Below are 15074 nucleotides of genomic sequence, written 5' to 3'. Positions count from 1 at the left end.
ATGGGTTGCATTCCATGGTCATCTTCCTGAATGAGGGAGCAACCCCTTCTAAGTGTGGCCAGGGGTCTAGGGGTCTCAAGGCCCTCTCAGAAAGGGCTCATGAAGTCAAAGCTATTTTCCTAGTAATACTAAGTTTTTGTTCCTTTTTTATTCTCTTTTTGTCATGAGTGTACAGTGGAGTTTTATAGAGGCTGTGTGACGTGTAATAGTGTAGCAGACTGCAGAAGCAGCTCTGAGAATTCACCTGTATTTTTGGTCAGACATGAAAGCAGTTTGCAAAAGTGCGAAGCAATGTGGTTCTTCTTCCTAGGTTTCATTTCATTTTGCTTTGAGAAGAACAGTTAATTTTTCACCAAACATGATTTATGTTAACATCTAATAGCTTCATATTATTATTACTTTTTTGACTTAAAAAAATTCCAGTATAAACATATAGTGTTATATTAGTTTCAAGGGTACAATAGAGTGATTCAACATTTCCATACATCATTCAGTCCTCATCCTGGTAAGTGTACTCTTAATCCCTGATACCTATTTCACCCATCCCCCCTCCCCACCTCCCCTCTGGTAACCATCAGTTTGTTCTCTAGACTTAAGAGTCTATTTCTTGGTTTGTCTCTTTTTTTCTTTGTCTATTTCAGTTCTTAAATTCCACATATGAGTGAAAGAATATGGTATTTGTCTTTCTCTGATTGATTTATTTTCCTGAGCATTATACCCTCTAGACCCATCCATGTTGCAAATGGCAAGATTTCATTCGTTTTTATGGCTGAGTAATATTCCATTTTGTGGAGATTATTTATATATATGTGTGTGTATATATATATATATAGTGATATATATAGTGAATATTGTGAGATATATATATAGTGAATATTGTGATTGATATATATATATATCACATCTTCTTATCCACTCATCTATCCATGGACACTTATGGACACTTATGCTGCTTCTCTAATTTGGCTATTGTAAATAATGCTGCAATAAACATAGGGATGCATATGCTTTTTCAAATTAGTATTTTTGGGGGGTAAATACCTAGTAGTGCAATTGCTGGGTCATAGGGTAGCTCTATTTTTAACTTTTTGAGACCCCTCTATACTGTTTTCCAGTGTGGCTGCACTAGTTTGTGTTCCCACCAATAGTGTAAGAGGGTTCCCCTTTCTCCACATCCAACCAATGCTTGCTTCTTATATTTCTTATTTTAGTTATATTATTATTTTTAAATTAATTCAATGTTTGGGGTTTCCTGGGTGGCTCAGCGGTTGAGCTTCTGCCTTTGGCTCAGAGCATGACCCTGGCATCTGGGATTGATCCCACATCGGGCTCCCTGCATGCAGTCTGCTTCTCCCTCTGCCTATGTCTCTGCCTCTCTCTCTCTCTCTGTGTCTCTCATGAATAAATAAATAAAATCTTTAAAAAATAAAATAAATAAATTCAATATTTTAAAAACTTCTATTTTAATTTTGGTAAATATGCAATAGATATAACCCACCTAAATAAAAGGTCTTTAGGGTCCTCAGTCATTTTCAAGAATGAAAACAAGCCCTGAGATGAAAAAGTTTGAGAACCACTAAGCTGTAATGTTGGGGCACAACTGACCATGAAAATGCTCTGAAATGTGGTGAGGTCCAGGCTAATTGACTTTGGGCTGGTCCCTCACAGTTTGCATGACCTGGTTCTCCAGCTACAGCCCTCTTCTTAGCACAGCATTTCCCTGACTCCCTCCCCTCAGAGGTCTTCCAGCCCCTGGGCCTTTTTTGCTCACTTCCTCACCTACACATCTCAGTTTCAATCTCATTTTCTCAGGAAAAACTTACTAATAAAATACAACTTCATGGCCTGTAGTACTTTTCTTCTGTTGCATGTGACAAACTAGAATCACATTCAAACATGACAAATATTTATCAAATGTCTTCCATGTGCCAGGGCCTGTTCTAGGCACTGAGACACATCAATGAAAGACATAAAAAAGAATCCCAGGACTCGTAGACCTTATGTTCTGGTATAGGGTGGTAGGAGACAGGTAATAAGCAAATAAATACATAAATTATATAGTGTGCCATATAATAAGAGCTCTAGAGAAAAATAAAGCATAGAGGAACATAGAGGATCCTGGGAATGTGAGGGTTGCTATTTTTAAAAGGCTGATCAGGGAAAGCCTCACAGAGAAGAAGGAACAAACCTAGCTGGGGAAGGCCTCAGAGTGGTAGAAGAGAGTACAGCAAACAGCAATGAAAATATGTTATTCATTTATTAAATATTATAAGGAAGTATACAGTTTTTAAGTACAATGATCTAGTTTCTGCGACATCCTTTTTCCCTATTTGCATAAATAAAAGCAAATATGTCATCTGTTGTGTTTGGTGCTCTGCAAATATCTGTTGGGTGCATGCTGAGTCAACAGGGATAACTAGCCTCCTCCTCACCTCTGTCCACCCTTCAGCCCCGCCCACCAGGCCTTCCTCCTAACACAGGGCTATCCCCCTGTTCCTGAAATCTTCTGCTCTTTCTGGAATCTCTGTGAGTCCTTCTCTCAATCCTTGCTATTTAACATTGACAGAAAAATGAAACTATGATGGAGACCAGCAGCAGTGCTTGAGATACTGGCATACGGACTAAATCTGAGCTTTGATTCATCCTTCTCATCTAACACTGGGGAAAAGAAATCCAAACTCAAGTCTGAGTGTAGCTTGGTTAATGGCCTCACCCTCCACCTGAGCTAGGAAGCTGGAAGTAAACAACATACACACCCTTTTATCCCTGATAAATATTTAGCTTCTTTAACTCCTGTATTTGCATCATCCTTAAAATGTTCCTTTCCTTTTCTGTTGCTTTGGGTCAGATTCTTTTTTTTTTCTTTTTAAGGTGTTATGTTATTTATATACTCATGAGAGACAGAGAGAGACAGAGAAACAGGCAGAGGGAGCCGCAGGCTTCCTGCAGGGAGCTCGATGCGGAACTCGATCCCAGGATCCTGGGATCACAACCTGAGCCAAAGGCAGATGCTTAACTACTGAGCCACCCAAATGTCACATGCTTTGGGTCAGATTTTTGTGGTCTGAGGCTGAAAGTAGTTTACAATCTGATCTTTCCACCTCTAATTTCTCCCCAATTCAATCCATCCTTCATAGCCACCATATTGTGTTCATATATATATATTTATTACATATAAATATATCTATTCATTTATAATATAATATTTATAATGTTATATATTATATAAAATAAATATATATTTATGTCATGTAAATTTTATACAATTTTATAATTTTAGATTTATTTGTATACATAATACATATTTTCATATATCTTTTTAAAGATTCATTTATTTATTCATTTATTATTTATTGAGAGAGAGAGAGAGTGGGGAGCAGGCATAGAGACAGAGGGAGAGAGAGTCTCAAGCTGACTCCCCGCTGAGTGTGGAGCCTGACACAGGGCTCAATCCCACAACCATGGGATCCTGACCTCAGATGAAACCAAGAGTTGGACGCTTAATCAACTAAGCCACCCAAGTGCCCCTATATTTTCATATATATTAAGTATGTATAATATATACATGAGGGACCCTGGGGGGCTCAGTCCATTGGGCATCTGACTCTTCATTTTGGCTCAGATCATGATCTCAGGGTTATGAGACAGAGCCCCATGTTGGGCTTTGTGCTGAGGGTGGAGCCTGCTTAAGATTTTATTTTCTCTCTCTCTCTCTGTCCCTGCCTCTTCCTCCTCCTCCACTCTCTCTCTCTAAAATATATGTATGTGAATTCATCGATCCCTATGCATTACTATATCTACGTATCATTTAAACATATCTATATACAGGTTTGTACATCTGCCCTCCCCTCTTTAAAATCTTCTTTGGCTCTCCCATGCCTTGAGAATAAAAGCCAAACAGTTTTACAAAGTGGTGTTCATAGTCTTCCTTTGCTAGTTCAAATCTCATTTTCCAGCTTCATTTTCTACCATTTCTCATAAGTATGCAATTTTTATACATACTGTAACCAAATTGGTTATTCCTGAAAAAATATTCAATTTTGCTGTGTCTTTATTCTTTCTTTAATTAGACCCATGGTTCTCAAAATGTGTGCAGAGGTGCTCAGGATGCCACAGCAAACTCACTGAGATGCTGCAGGATATTTTAGATTTTTAAGGGAAAAACAGAGACACTTGATACCTGTAGGATAATGCGGTTTGACAGTCTGAACATCAGATTGGGCTACATTGTTGTTGGTGATAAGAAACGAAAGCAGCAGTGTTCAACCTGATTCTGAGTTTGAGAAGTTGTGCAATGCTCCACAGGAACACACATTATTAAATAATTTTGGATATTTCAGAGTGAAGTAAAATTATGTGCTTTTTTCTTCAATTTATAGAAATTATTTTTCAAATAGCTACAATTGATTTTTGTTATTCGTGGTAGTTATGTTCCAGAATGTTCCCGCAAACAGTGAATTCACAAATACTGAATCATCGCTCCAAGAAGAAATACAAGGGCTGGTTGCTGCGAGCTCCTGACCACAACATCTTCATCAACTGATCAATTCATAACCCTGTTTACTAGTGTTTTTTTTTAGAGGCATCTTATTTAATATACATTTTTGAGTCGTTAACATTGAACTCCCAGCTGACAGCATTATAACACACACCTGAAAGAAGTTTATCTAACGCACATCTTTTTCCAGAAGGTATCTCAGAACCTTCCTTAGTGCTATGCTTGGGGTGTTCTGAACAGCAACACTAGTAGTAAAGAGCACAGAAATGTGAGAAATATGGCACTTAATAGGCCATGATGTAGACACTAGTTTACAGCATGAGAGCTGAAACAAGAAGGCAGTGTCACCTGTGTGACCGCAGCTGGGAACCTGTTCTCAAAATGTTGCCTCAGAATTTTCAGTGCTCTGTGTATGTCTGTAAATGACCCTGACAGTGCCATGAGTATCAATTGGGGGGTTACAGATACTTTTGGGCAAGTAGGTGAATTTGCAAATATGGAAGCCACAAATGATGAGGATTACTTGTACTAAGATGTCAGACTATACATACTTGGAAAGTGGTTTGTACCTAATTAATTAACATGTGAATTAAAGCTATTAGATATATATTTTTTTTGGCCTAGATACACCTTGAACAATTTCTGAGGGGCACCTGGGTGGCTCATTCAGTTGAGCTACTGGCTTTTGGTTTCCTCTCAGGTCCTGGTCCTGGGATCCTGGGATCAAGTCTCCTATTAGACTCTGCGCTCAGTGCAATCTGCTCGGCCCTCTCCTTCCTCCTCCACTCCTCTTCCAGTCTTCTGCACACGTGTTCTATGTCTGTCTCTCAAATAAATAGATAAAATCTAAAAAAAAAAAAAAAGAAGGAAAGAAAGAAAGAAGAAAGATTTCTGAGGCACCAAGAGCACGATAAACTAAGAAAGTTTGAGAACCTTTGGTTTTTATTTTTCTTTTCTCTTCCCCAGGTTATTGACATGTGGTCTTCTTTGCTTTCCCAGCTTGGTTCCCCCTTCTTACCTGACTTCCTTCCCCTGCCTTCAGTTAGCATCAGCCACGTTCTCTTTAGGCTCTGATATCACAAGTGCCAAGTGGTGCCATGATGCCACTTATCACAGCACAAAGGATCCATTTCTGTCATGCGATCAGTAACTCTGGAATCTGGGAAAATATTTCACTTTTTGCCCACCTTTTTTTCGCAGGCTACAATGTCCTGGTTCTGCCAACAGTAACAAATAGAGTTTTGCCAGATCTTTTTCTAGTTCTCCATTGCTAGACACTGAATTGTCTCACAGTCTTTCCCATTTTATTTTCAGTTTCCCTAGATTTGAAGGAATGGAGGGAGGAAGGAGGAGGATCTCATCTGTGCTCAAAAATAAATCTTTTCTGTGTTCCAGCCCTCGCTGAGCACCAGTTACATCTCAGGCAGCCCATGCCAGTGCAGCACCATGGCAGCATCTTTACTTACCTTTATCTTTCTTCTTCCCAAATGATGCCATCGTCATGGGAACAAGATAGCATTTTGGTCTCCCTCTTACCTTGGGATAGGAAACTTCTCTGTTTTAAAAGAGGTTCATCCAAAGACATTATTAAGAGAAGGAGAGGGAAATTCACAAAATGGGAGAAGACATTTGCAACAGTCACTAATCAGCAAGAGATAGAGGGACAACCTACAGAAAAATAAGCAAGACAATTGAACAGGTGCCTCATAAAACAAGATATATAAATGGCCAATAAATCTGAAAATGTGTTCAACTTTCTCAGTAATCTGAGAAATGGGGCTTAAGTCTATAATTATTCTCTATACCAGAATAACTAAAATTAGTAAAAGACTAATAATACCAATAATAAAAAGAGGAGAATTTGTGTAGCAGTATCAATTTCTATTACCTCAATCTGGAAACATTCCAAAGTCCTTCAACCATAAGACATACATGAATTATGGTCTATTCACCACGGACTATTACACGGTAATGAAAGTAAACAAACTGTAGCCCCGTGCAACAACATGACTGAGTCTCACAGACACAGTGTTGAGTGAAATAATTCAGAAACAAAAGAATACATGATATTTGAGGATGGCTCTACCATTTTCCTTTGCTACCAGCAATGAATGAGTGATTCAGTTTCTCTACGTCCTTTCCAGCATTTGGTATTATCATCATTCTTTAATTTTAGTTGCTCTAATAAGAGTGTGGGGATATCATACCATGGTCTTAATTTGCATTGTCCTGATGCTTAATGATTTTGAACACCTCTTTGTGTGCTATGTGCCATCTGTCTTTCTCTTCATGTCTTTATCTATTTTCTGACCAGATTGTCTATATTTCCAGTGTTGATTTTTGGTGAGTGCTTTGCATAGACAACATGGACATGTCTTTTGTCATGCATGCGATTTACAAATATTACCTTGTCTTTCCATCACCTTAACAGGGTCCTTTGCAGAGCAAGTTTGAAATTTTGATTTACTTAAATTTATCATTTTTCTTTTTGTGGGTCATGTTTTTAGTGTCACATATTGGAACTTTTCACTGAGCCCTAGGCCCTGAAGATTTTTGCCTACATTTCTTCTAAAAGTTTAATAATCTTATGGTTTACATTTAAATGTGTTTTTCTAATTTTTGTATAAAGCATGAGGTGAGTCTAGGTTCATGTTTTTGTGCATATATGCCCAAATTACTCTAGCATCATTTATTGAAAAGACACTCCCTTCTATTGAATTGTTTCACATCTTTATCAGATATTACTTGATCACAATCATTTCAGGCTATTTCTGGGCTATCAAATCTGAATCACTGACCCACATGTCTTTATCAACTCCAATACCACATAATTTTCATTACTTTATTATATAATAGGTCTTGAACTTGGGTGCAATGATTCCTCCAACTTCATTTTTCATTTTCAGAATTATTTTAACCTAGTTATTTTACACTTCCACATAAATTTTAGAATAATCTTGCTTATATTTTAAAAATTCTTCCTGAAATTTTGTTGGGAATTTGGTTAAAACCATGCATCAATTTGGGAGGAATTGACTTCCTTTAATATGTTGAGGCTTCCTGAATCTATGAATCTGGTATGTCTCTCCATTTATTTACATTTTCTTTTAATTTCTTTAATAAACATTTTCTAGTTTTCAGTACAATTGTTGTTAGATTTATTCTTCAGAAATTCATTTTTTTAAATATCAATTTCCATGTGTTCATTCTAGTATACAGAAATATAACAGATTTTTGGATGTTGATGTTGTCTATGCTATTGTATATATTCAGGCCTATAAATTTCACTGCTTTAGCTGCATATCATTAATTTTGATATGTTGTGGATTCATTTTCATTCAATTCAGCATATTTTTTTATTTCTCTTGATACTTCCTCTTTGACTAATGGATTATTTAGAAATGTGTTGTTTAGTTTCTATATTTCTATCATATCTCTGTTATCTTCCTATTATTGATTTCTGGTTTGATACCATTGTAATCAGAGAAACTGGTCTTCATGATTGTAATTCTTGTAAGTTTGTTTTAGTTGGTTTTATATTCTAGGATATAGTATAACTTGGTATATATCCCTTGGATATTTGAAAATAATGTTTTCTGCTATTGTTAGGTAAAGTGTTCTTAAATATCAATTAGATTCTGTTGGTTGATGAAGTAGCTGAATTCTTCAGTGTCCTTGCTGACTTTCTTTTTAGCTGTTCTGTCAATTTGAGAGAGAGGTGTTGAAGTTTCCAAGTATAATTATGGATTTCTCCATTTCTCTTTTCAGTTACATACATTTTGTAGCTCTGTTGTTTGGTTCACACACATTTAGGATTGTTATGTCACTTGATGACCCTCTCTGTCTCTTGTAATTTTCTTTGCTTTGAAGCCGTCTTATCTGATGTTAATATATCCACCCTTCCTTTCTTTTGATTAATATTTGCATGGTATATAATATTTCATCCTTTTACTTTAAAACTATGTATGTCATTATATTTGAAGTGAGTTTCTTAAAGAAAATATATTCTTGCTAATGTTTTAATACACTCTGATAATCTCTGAGTTTTAAAAGTCATTTACACTTAATGCAATTATTATATGTTAAAACATAAGTCTGATATTTTACATTTTGTTTACTACTGATTATCTTTGTTTTTTACTTCTGGGTCTCTTTTCTTACTTTCTGTAAGCTATCAACACTTTTTAAGAATTCTATTTTCATTTCTATATAGTGTTTTTGAGTGTATTTCATTTATAACTTATTTAGTAGTTGTTTAGATTTTGTATTACAGATACATACTTATCAAATTCTACTGGCATCAGTATTTTATTAGTGTAAGTGAAGTGCAGAAACCTTACTTCCCTTTACATTCATATATTCCCCCATTTATAATTGTCTTAAACATTTCCTCTATATCTACTGTAAACTACACTAAGCAGTATTATAATTTTTACTTTCCCTATCAGTTTAGAAACCTCAAGAGGAGAGAGAAATTCGGTTGAAGTCACCTAAATTCTTCCTTACTGTTTTCTTTGGTCTGTCCTGATGTTCAAGATTCTTTTGTTTGTTTGTTTAAATAATTTCCTTCCCAATTGGAAAACTTCTTTTTTTTTTTTTAAGATTTTATTTATTTGAGAGAGAGAGAGAGTTAGTGAGAGAGAGCACAGACAGGGAGGAGAGGGAGAAACAGGCTCCCCACTGAGCAGGGGGGCTGAACCTAGGAACCTGGGATCATGACCTGAGCTGAAGGCAGATGCTTAACTGACTAAGCCACCCAGGCACCTCCTTTTGAGGAACTTATATTAGCATTTTTTTGTGGAGGTAAATATTCTGGTGACAAATTTTCTTAACCTTCATTTATCTGAGAGTGTCTGGATGGCCCCTTCATTCTTGAAGAATAGTTTCACTAGATATAGAATTATAGGCTGACAGTGCCTTTTTTCAAAGCATTTGAAAAATTGTTGTGCCATGTCCTTCTGACCTCCATGGTTTCTGATCAGAAATTCTGTCATCTAAAAAAAAAAAAAAAAAAAACAAAAAAACGAAAGAAAAGAAAGAAATTCTGTCCTTTGAATTGTTTTCCCCCTGTTGGTAGTGTGTCATTTCTGTCTGACTGCTTTTAAGATTTTTTTCTTTGTTTTTAGTTTTCAAAAATTTGCCTATGTATCTTAGTGTGGATTTCTTTGGTTTTATTGTTTGCAGTCTGCTCACTTCTTGAATTGTAGTTTTATACTTTTGCCAAATTTAGCAAGTTTTCAGTATTCATTTCTTTAAATATTTTTCCATTCCCATCCCTTTTTTGATCATCCTGCGATTTTTAAAAAGATTTTATTTATTCATGAGACACACAGAGAGAGGCAGAGACACAGGTAGAGGGAAAAGCCGACTCCTCACGAGGAGCCCCACATGGGACTCGATCCCAGGACCCTGAGATCATGCCCTCAGCCAAAGGCAGATGGTCAATCACAAAGCCACCCAAGCGTCCCTCCTTCTGGGATTTTAATGACATAAATGTTTTATCTTTTGTTATAATCCCAGATGTCCCTGGGACTCCGTTCAATCTTTCTGTGTATGTGTGTGTTTTCTATGTTGTAAATTTGGTAATCTTTATCATTCTATCTTATGTTCACTTAAGTGACTATAGTAGTTTTTAGTTCTAAATTTTTTATTTGGTTCTTCTTATATCCTCTATATATTTTCCAAGGTTTTCTATGTTTTAACTTTAAGGTTTCATATTTGATCAATGAAGTATTTTTTTGATGGCTCCTTTTAAGCCCTTGTCAGGTAATTCTAATATCTGTGTCATCTTGCTATTGGTATTTAATGATGTCTTTTCTCATTTAGCTTAAGATATTCCTAATGTTTTATATGACAACTGATTTTTTATCTTGAAACCCAGATATTTTGGATATAGGAGTCAGGATCTTATTTAAATCTTGTGTTTTGGAAGGAGTCCTCTGATACTACTCCAGTGAGGGAAAGAGGGTGCTACCTTGTTACTTTCAGGTAGCAGTAAAAATCTCAGTTCTCTACTTGGCCTCTGTGGGGACAGACGGGACTCCTTGGTATTGCTGGGTTGGGGGGTAGGTGCGCTGTAGGCCTCTGCTGATACCATCTTGGCACCTTGCATACTTTCTTTTCTTCACATATTAAAAGCGATAGATCTAAAAGTGTGTCTCTGTCAACAATCAAATCATAAGCCAAGAAGGAAACTGCATATTTAGATCGATAACTCTTCTGGCTGGTTCTTTTTGAGAGGATAAGATAGCACTCCTGGCAGGAAAGGCCTTGTGAATGCAACGGCAGCAGTCATTTAGGCAGAGGAAAGTTCTGGTTACAGCTAACTTTGCCAATTGTTTCAGTTTGGTTTCCCCAGAAGCAGGCCTTGAGATAAGTGCAAGTTTGTTTGAAGGTGCTCCCAGGAAACATCAGTGGGAGGAGGTGTGGGGAAAGAAGGATTGGAAATGGAGGCAGCCAGTAAAGAGTGCCTTGTGACACAAATAACCAGTGTAGGCCCCCAGAGCTAGTCCTGCTGGGGTGCTGTGGGCACCAGTCATACACACAGCTTCAAGTATGGTGGGGCTGGGGTTTTATAAGTTCCTGTCAGTCTCTGCTCAAGGGGTGCCTGGAATGAGGGAGTGGGTGGGAGGAGGTGTTCATTTTTTATGCTGGCTAAGAGGACTCCAGCTGTCACAGAAAGTCCCCAGGCACAGAGATTAAATGATGGCAGTTGGAAGTCAGCCTTGTGCACTAGTGTGACAAGGCTTGTCAGAGAATGGCAGAGAACCAACAGCATCAGCAACACTAACTGAGCACTTAACTAGAAGTTACCTGGAATTCTCCACTAACACATTTTGTTACCTGGATGAAAAAAAAATGTGTTCTTCAGCTGGAGACTTCCGTCCATGATTTTTTCTTTATTGGTTGCAGGAACACTGTTCAGGAGGGGAGCTTATCTTCCTTGTGTCTTGTTTCACCATCTTACTGGTCTGTTTGTTTGTTTGCTTGCTTGTTTAAAAGAATTTCCCTATTCCAGCCTTCTTGAAAAGCAGTCCTCAATGTTCTTTAGTGATCCTGAGTCTCATCTCTCTAAGATAGTTGTGGGCAAATCCAGGATGAGAGGTTAGCAATTGAGTATGGTACCACTGCAGGTTGAGTTACATGCTAACGGGGAATGAATGAGCTTCTAATGGCCAATTTCCGGCAACTGTGCCTCTAAGAGAGGCTGCCTATTGTAGAGTAGGAGGAGAATGCTGGCTTCCCTTCTCTCACACCTTGATAATACACAATAGCAACTGCACTTGGGTTGCCACCTACAGCTATTCTGGAACCAGTCCACCTCTGGCTTCAGCTTAAGGACAAGGAGTACCTCTCTGAAGCTTTGATTTGGCAAGTGAACCTTGTGAATGAGTAAATTAACACTAGGCCTGGTGTTCTAATGCAGATGCCTGTGAGGAAGAGGTCTGCCATTTCCTGAGCCACTAAATGCTTTGGGGGAAAATAATTTAGTACTTTGGTTCTTCATCTGTCAGGAAATTAGAAATAATATTGAACTACCTCAGTGGGGCGTTGTAAGAATCAATTGAAAATATAATTGTTTAATTTTCCCTATAATCACATAAGATGCTTTTCTTGCTGGGACCCTAAGATGTTTTATAAGAAGGAAGTGTCATTTCTGCTCTTGGCTGCTTCAAGCCTTAGAGAAATGTAAAAACATGAAGAAACCAATTTAAATGTATGGAAGAGACTGTATCCCTTATTTCCTGAAGGATAATAGCAATTTTATCTTTTCTTCATGTTTTTATCTAGGCTCAAAATGTAAGAATATGGAATCAAACAATGAAAATTCTCTTAAATGCCTTATATGTACCTGTCAAAATACTCACATGGTTAGAAACATCCCACCCCACATGAGAAATATGAAATTTATCTGAAGGTAAAGATTCCCTTTTGAATGATCTTTCTTTGCCACCTCCAGTGGCAGTCAAAAAGAACATTGCTTTTGAATTAAGAAATAGGATTCAAAGCTGGTCTGTGAAATCAGGCCAGGACTTTTCCCAAATCTGGCTTGGGTTGAAAGAAAATATTTTTGGATGAGCCCCAAAGCATTTTGTTTAATATTCTTTTAATGTCAGACCAAGAATTAACATGAATAAGAAATTGGTTTTAGGTGTATACCACCTATAGCCAAAGTTTTGAATGAGTAAGCAAACTATGTTTTTTATTTAGCATTTGATTAGTTTCTTAGGTCTGCTATAACAAATTACCATAAATGTGGTGGGCTACAAAAAAAGAAATGTATTCTTTCCCAGATTTGGAAGGTGGAAGTCAAGAATTAAGGTTTTGGTAGGGCTGTCTTCCTGTTGAAGGCTATAGGGGAGAATCCTCCCTCACTTCTTCTAGCTTCTGGTAGCTCCAGGCCTTCCCTGGTTTGTGGCTGCATCACCTCAACCTCTGCCTCCATTTTCACATGGCCTGATTTCCTGTGGTCTCCTCTGTGACACTTGTCATTGGATTTAGGGCCCATCCAGAGAATCCAGGATGACCTTCTTAACTTAATCACATCTGCAAAGACCCTTTTTCCACATGAAGTCACATTTGTAGGTTTGGGGAGTTAGGACTCAGACACATCCTTTGAGGAATCACTATTTAATCCCTTATAGTGTATTTTAAAAAATTTTTAATCTTTTTAAAGTAAATTCTATACCCAACATGGGGCTTGAACCCATGATGCGCCTGAGATCAAGCGTCATACGCTTTACCGACTGAGCCAGCCAGGTATTCCAGTATCTCTTTTTTTAAAAAAATATTATCCATGGGATCAAAATTGTACTAAAACTAGGACTATCTCAGAAAAGCAAATATCTTTTCATTCTTTATTCATATTTTTCCTTTCTAACATTTCAACTTTTTGAGATGACAAAATTACTTAAAGGTTTACAAATCACTCTAAAGGTCTCTAAATATCTTCCATTCTCTGTTAGTACAAGAAGGATTCTCCATAAGGCAACAAGGCTTCAAGAATTAAACTACTTCACTTTCAGTCAGCTCCATGATCTCAGAGGTTACAGACCTATGGTCACCTCCCTCAGACCAGTCACGGGGAAGGACTCTGATTAGCGGGGCCAGGGTCATGTGACTATCTCATTTCGACCTCTGCAAGGGAGTACTGAGTGAGCGAGGATGCTGAGCAAGGGAAAACAAGGCATTCCCACAATTTCTGGAAATAAGTCTTGGTTAGAGATTTTCATGTAAGGCGATGGTTACTAGAGAAAGACTGAGAGAATATTTCCTTAGCTGATCCAAAACCAAATTTTCAAAATTGATCTGCTCCCCATTTCCATGTATTACCTTGGTATGTTTAGACAGCCCAACAAGTAATTCCTTTTTATGACTGTAGACACCCCAGGCCACCTGGGGTTGCTACCACTTCATGCTCAAATGCACTAACTCTGATGCCCTGCGCACAAACTTTTGATGATTGGGATTCCCATGTAGCTTGCCTACTGGGAGAGAATTCAACAGCAGGGCTGAAATAATTTTATGGTCTGCTTGACTGCAAATGTAAGAGCTGGCCTTCTGGTTGCATATTTTTGCGTCTTGTGAGCTTTCCAAGAGAGAACCAACCCCAGTTCTGGTCAAATTTCAAGAGTCATGCTTCTCACTTCCATTTACAGTTCTTGAGGATTAATTTAATTTGAGTCCTTCCTGGTTCTATCAAAGATGGCTAAGACTTTAGAGTCCAACTTTATAGACACAGCTGCTCTGGGTTAACTCCTATACCCAGTAACAGTGATGACAGAGGCTAGTTTTTTTGTGGGGTGGGAAAATATCTTAAAAGGTGTCTCTTTTACCCCTATATCCCTATTTTCTATGCTTATAAACATTCCTTTTTCAAAAGAAATATATGGAAGTACTGTTTTAATACCTAAAGGGAAAAATGGCCTGAAATATTTTAAAAAGTGGATTGCTAAAAAAATTCAGTGGCTCATGATATCTTTTACCTCTGAAATATTGGTGCAATAAATATGTTATGATTGCTAATATAACATTTTATTATAGTTACATATTTATATACAATGCTTCTTCAGCTTCACCAGTAAACTTTGTGAGGGCAGTATTATGTCTTAGCAAACTTAGGTGAGCTTTGTGTGTGCCAGAAACTAAAAACAGAGATTATTAAGACAATTATTAAGATTATTATTAAGTTTGTTATTCATAAGTGGTGCCCAACAGAACTTTCTGTGAAGATAGAAGTATCTCTATCTGTGCTGCCTGATAGTGGATACCAGACATTGGTGGCTACTGAATATTTAGGAAATGGCCAATGTGATTACAGATCTAAACTTTTTATTTTACTTATTCTTGATTAATATAAACTGAAATTGAAATGGTCACATATAGGGATGCCTGGGTGGCTCAGTTGGTCAGGTGACTGACTTGATTTTGGCTCAGGTCATGATCTCAGGGTTGTGAGATTGAGCCACACCTGGGACTCTGAGCTCAGTATGGAGTCCGCTCGAGATTTTCTCTCTCAAATAAATAAATAAATAAAATCTTTAAAAAAGAGAGAAATGGCCACATATAAAACAAG

The 15074-nt window shown here is 37.3% G+C and overlaps 1 long non-coding RNA gene across 1 annotated transcript in view; it reads left to right on the top strand.

Moving 5' to 3' along the window:
• The window catches only part of LOC112669623 (uncharacterized), a 56016-nt gene continuing 40942 nt past the window's right edge, over positions 1-15074 (top strand). The window contains exon 1 of the long non-coding RNA XR_003142389.3: positions 1-505. This is a non-coding gene — a long non-coding RNA (uncharacterized LOC112669623). The remainder of the gene's footprint in view (positions 506-15074) is intronic.

Source organism: Canis lupus, chromosome 10 (genome assembly GCF_003254725.2).
Source record: "Canis lupus dingo isolate Sandy chromosome 10, ASM325472v2, whole genome shotgun sequence".
In the NCBI taxonomy this organism is placed as follows: Eukaryota; Metazoa; Chordata; class Mammalia; order Carnivora; family Canidae; genus Canis; species Canis lupus.
This window is presented reverse-complemented; position numbering and strand designations above follow the sequence as displayed.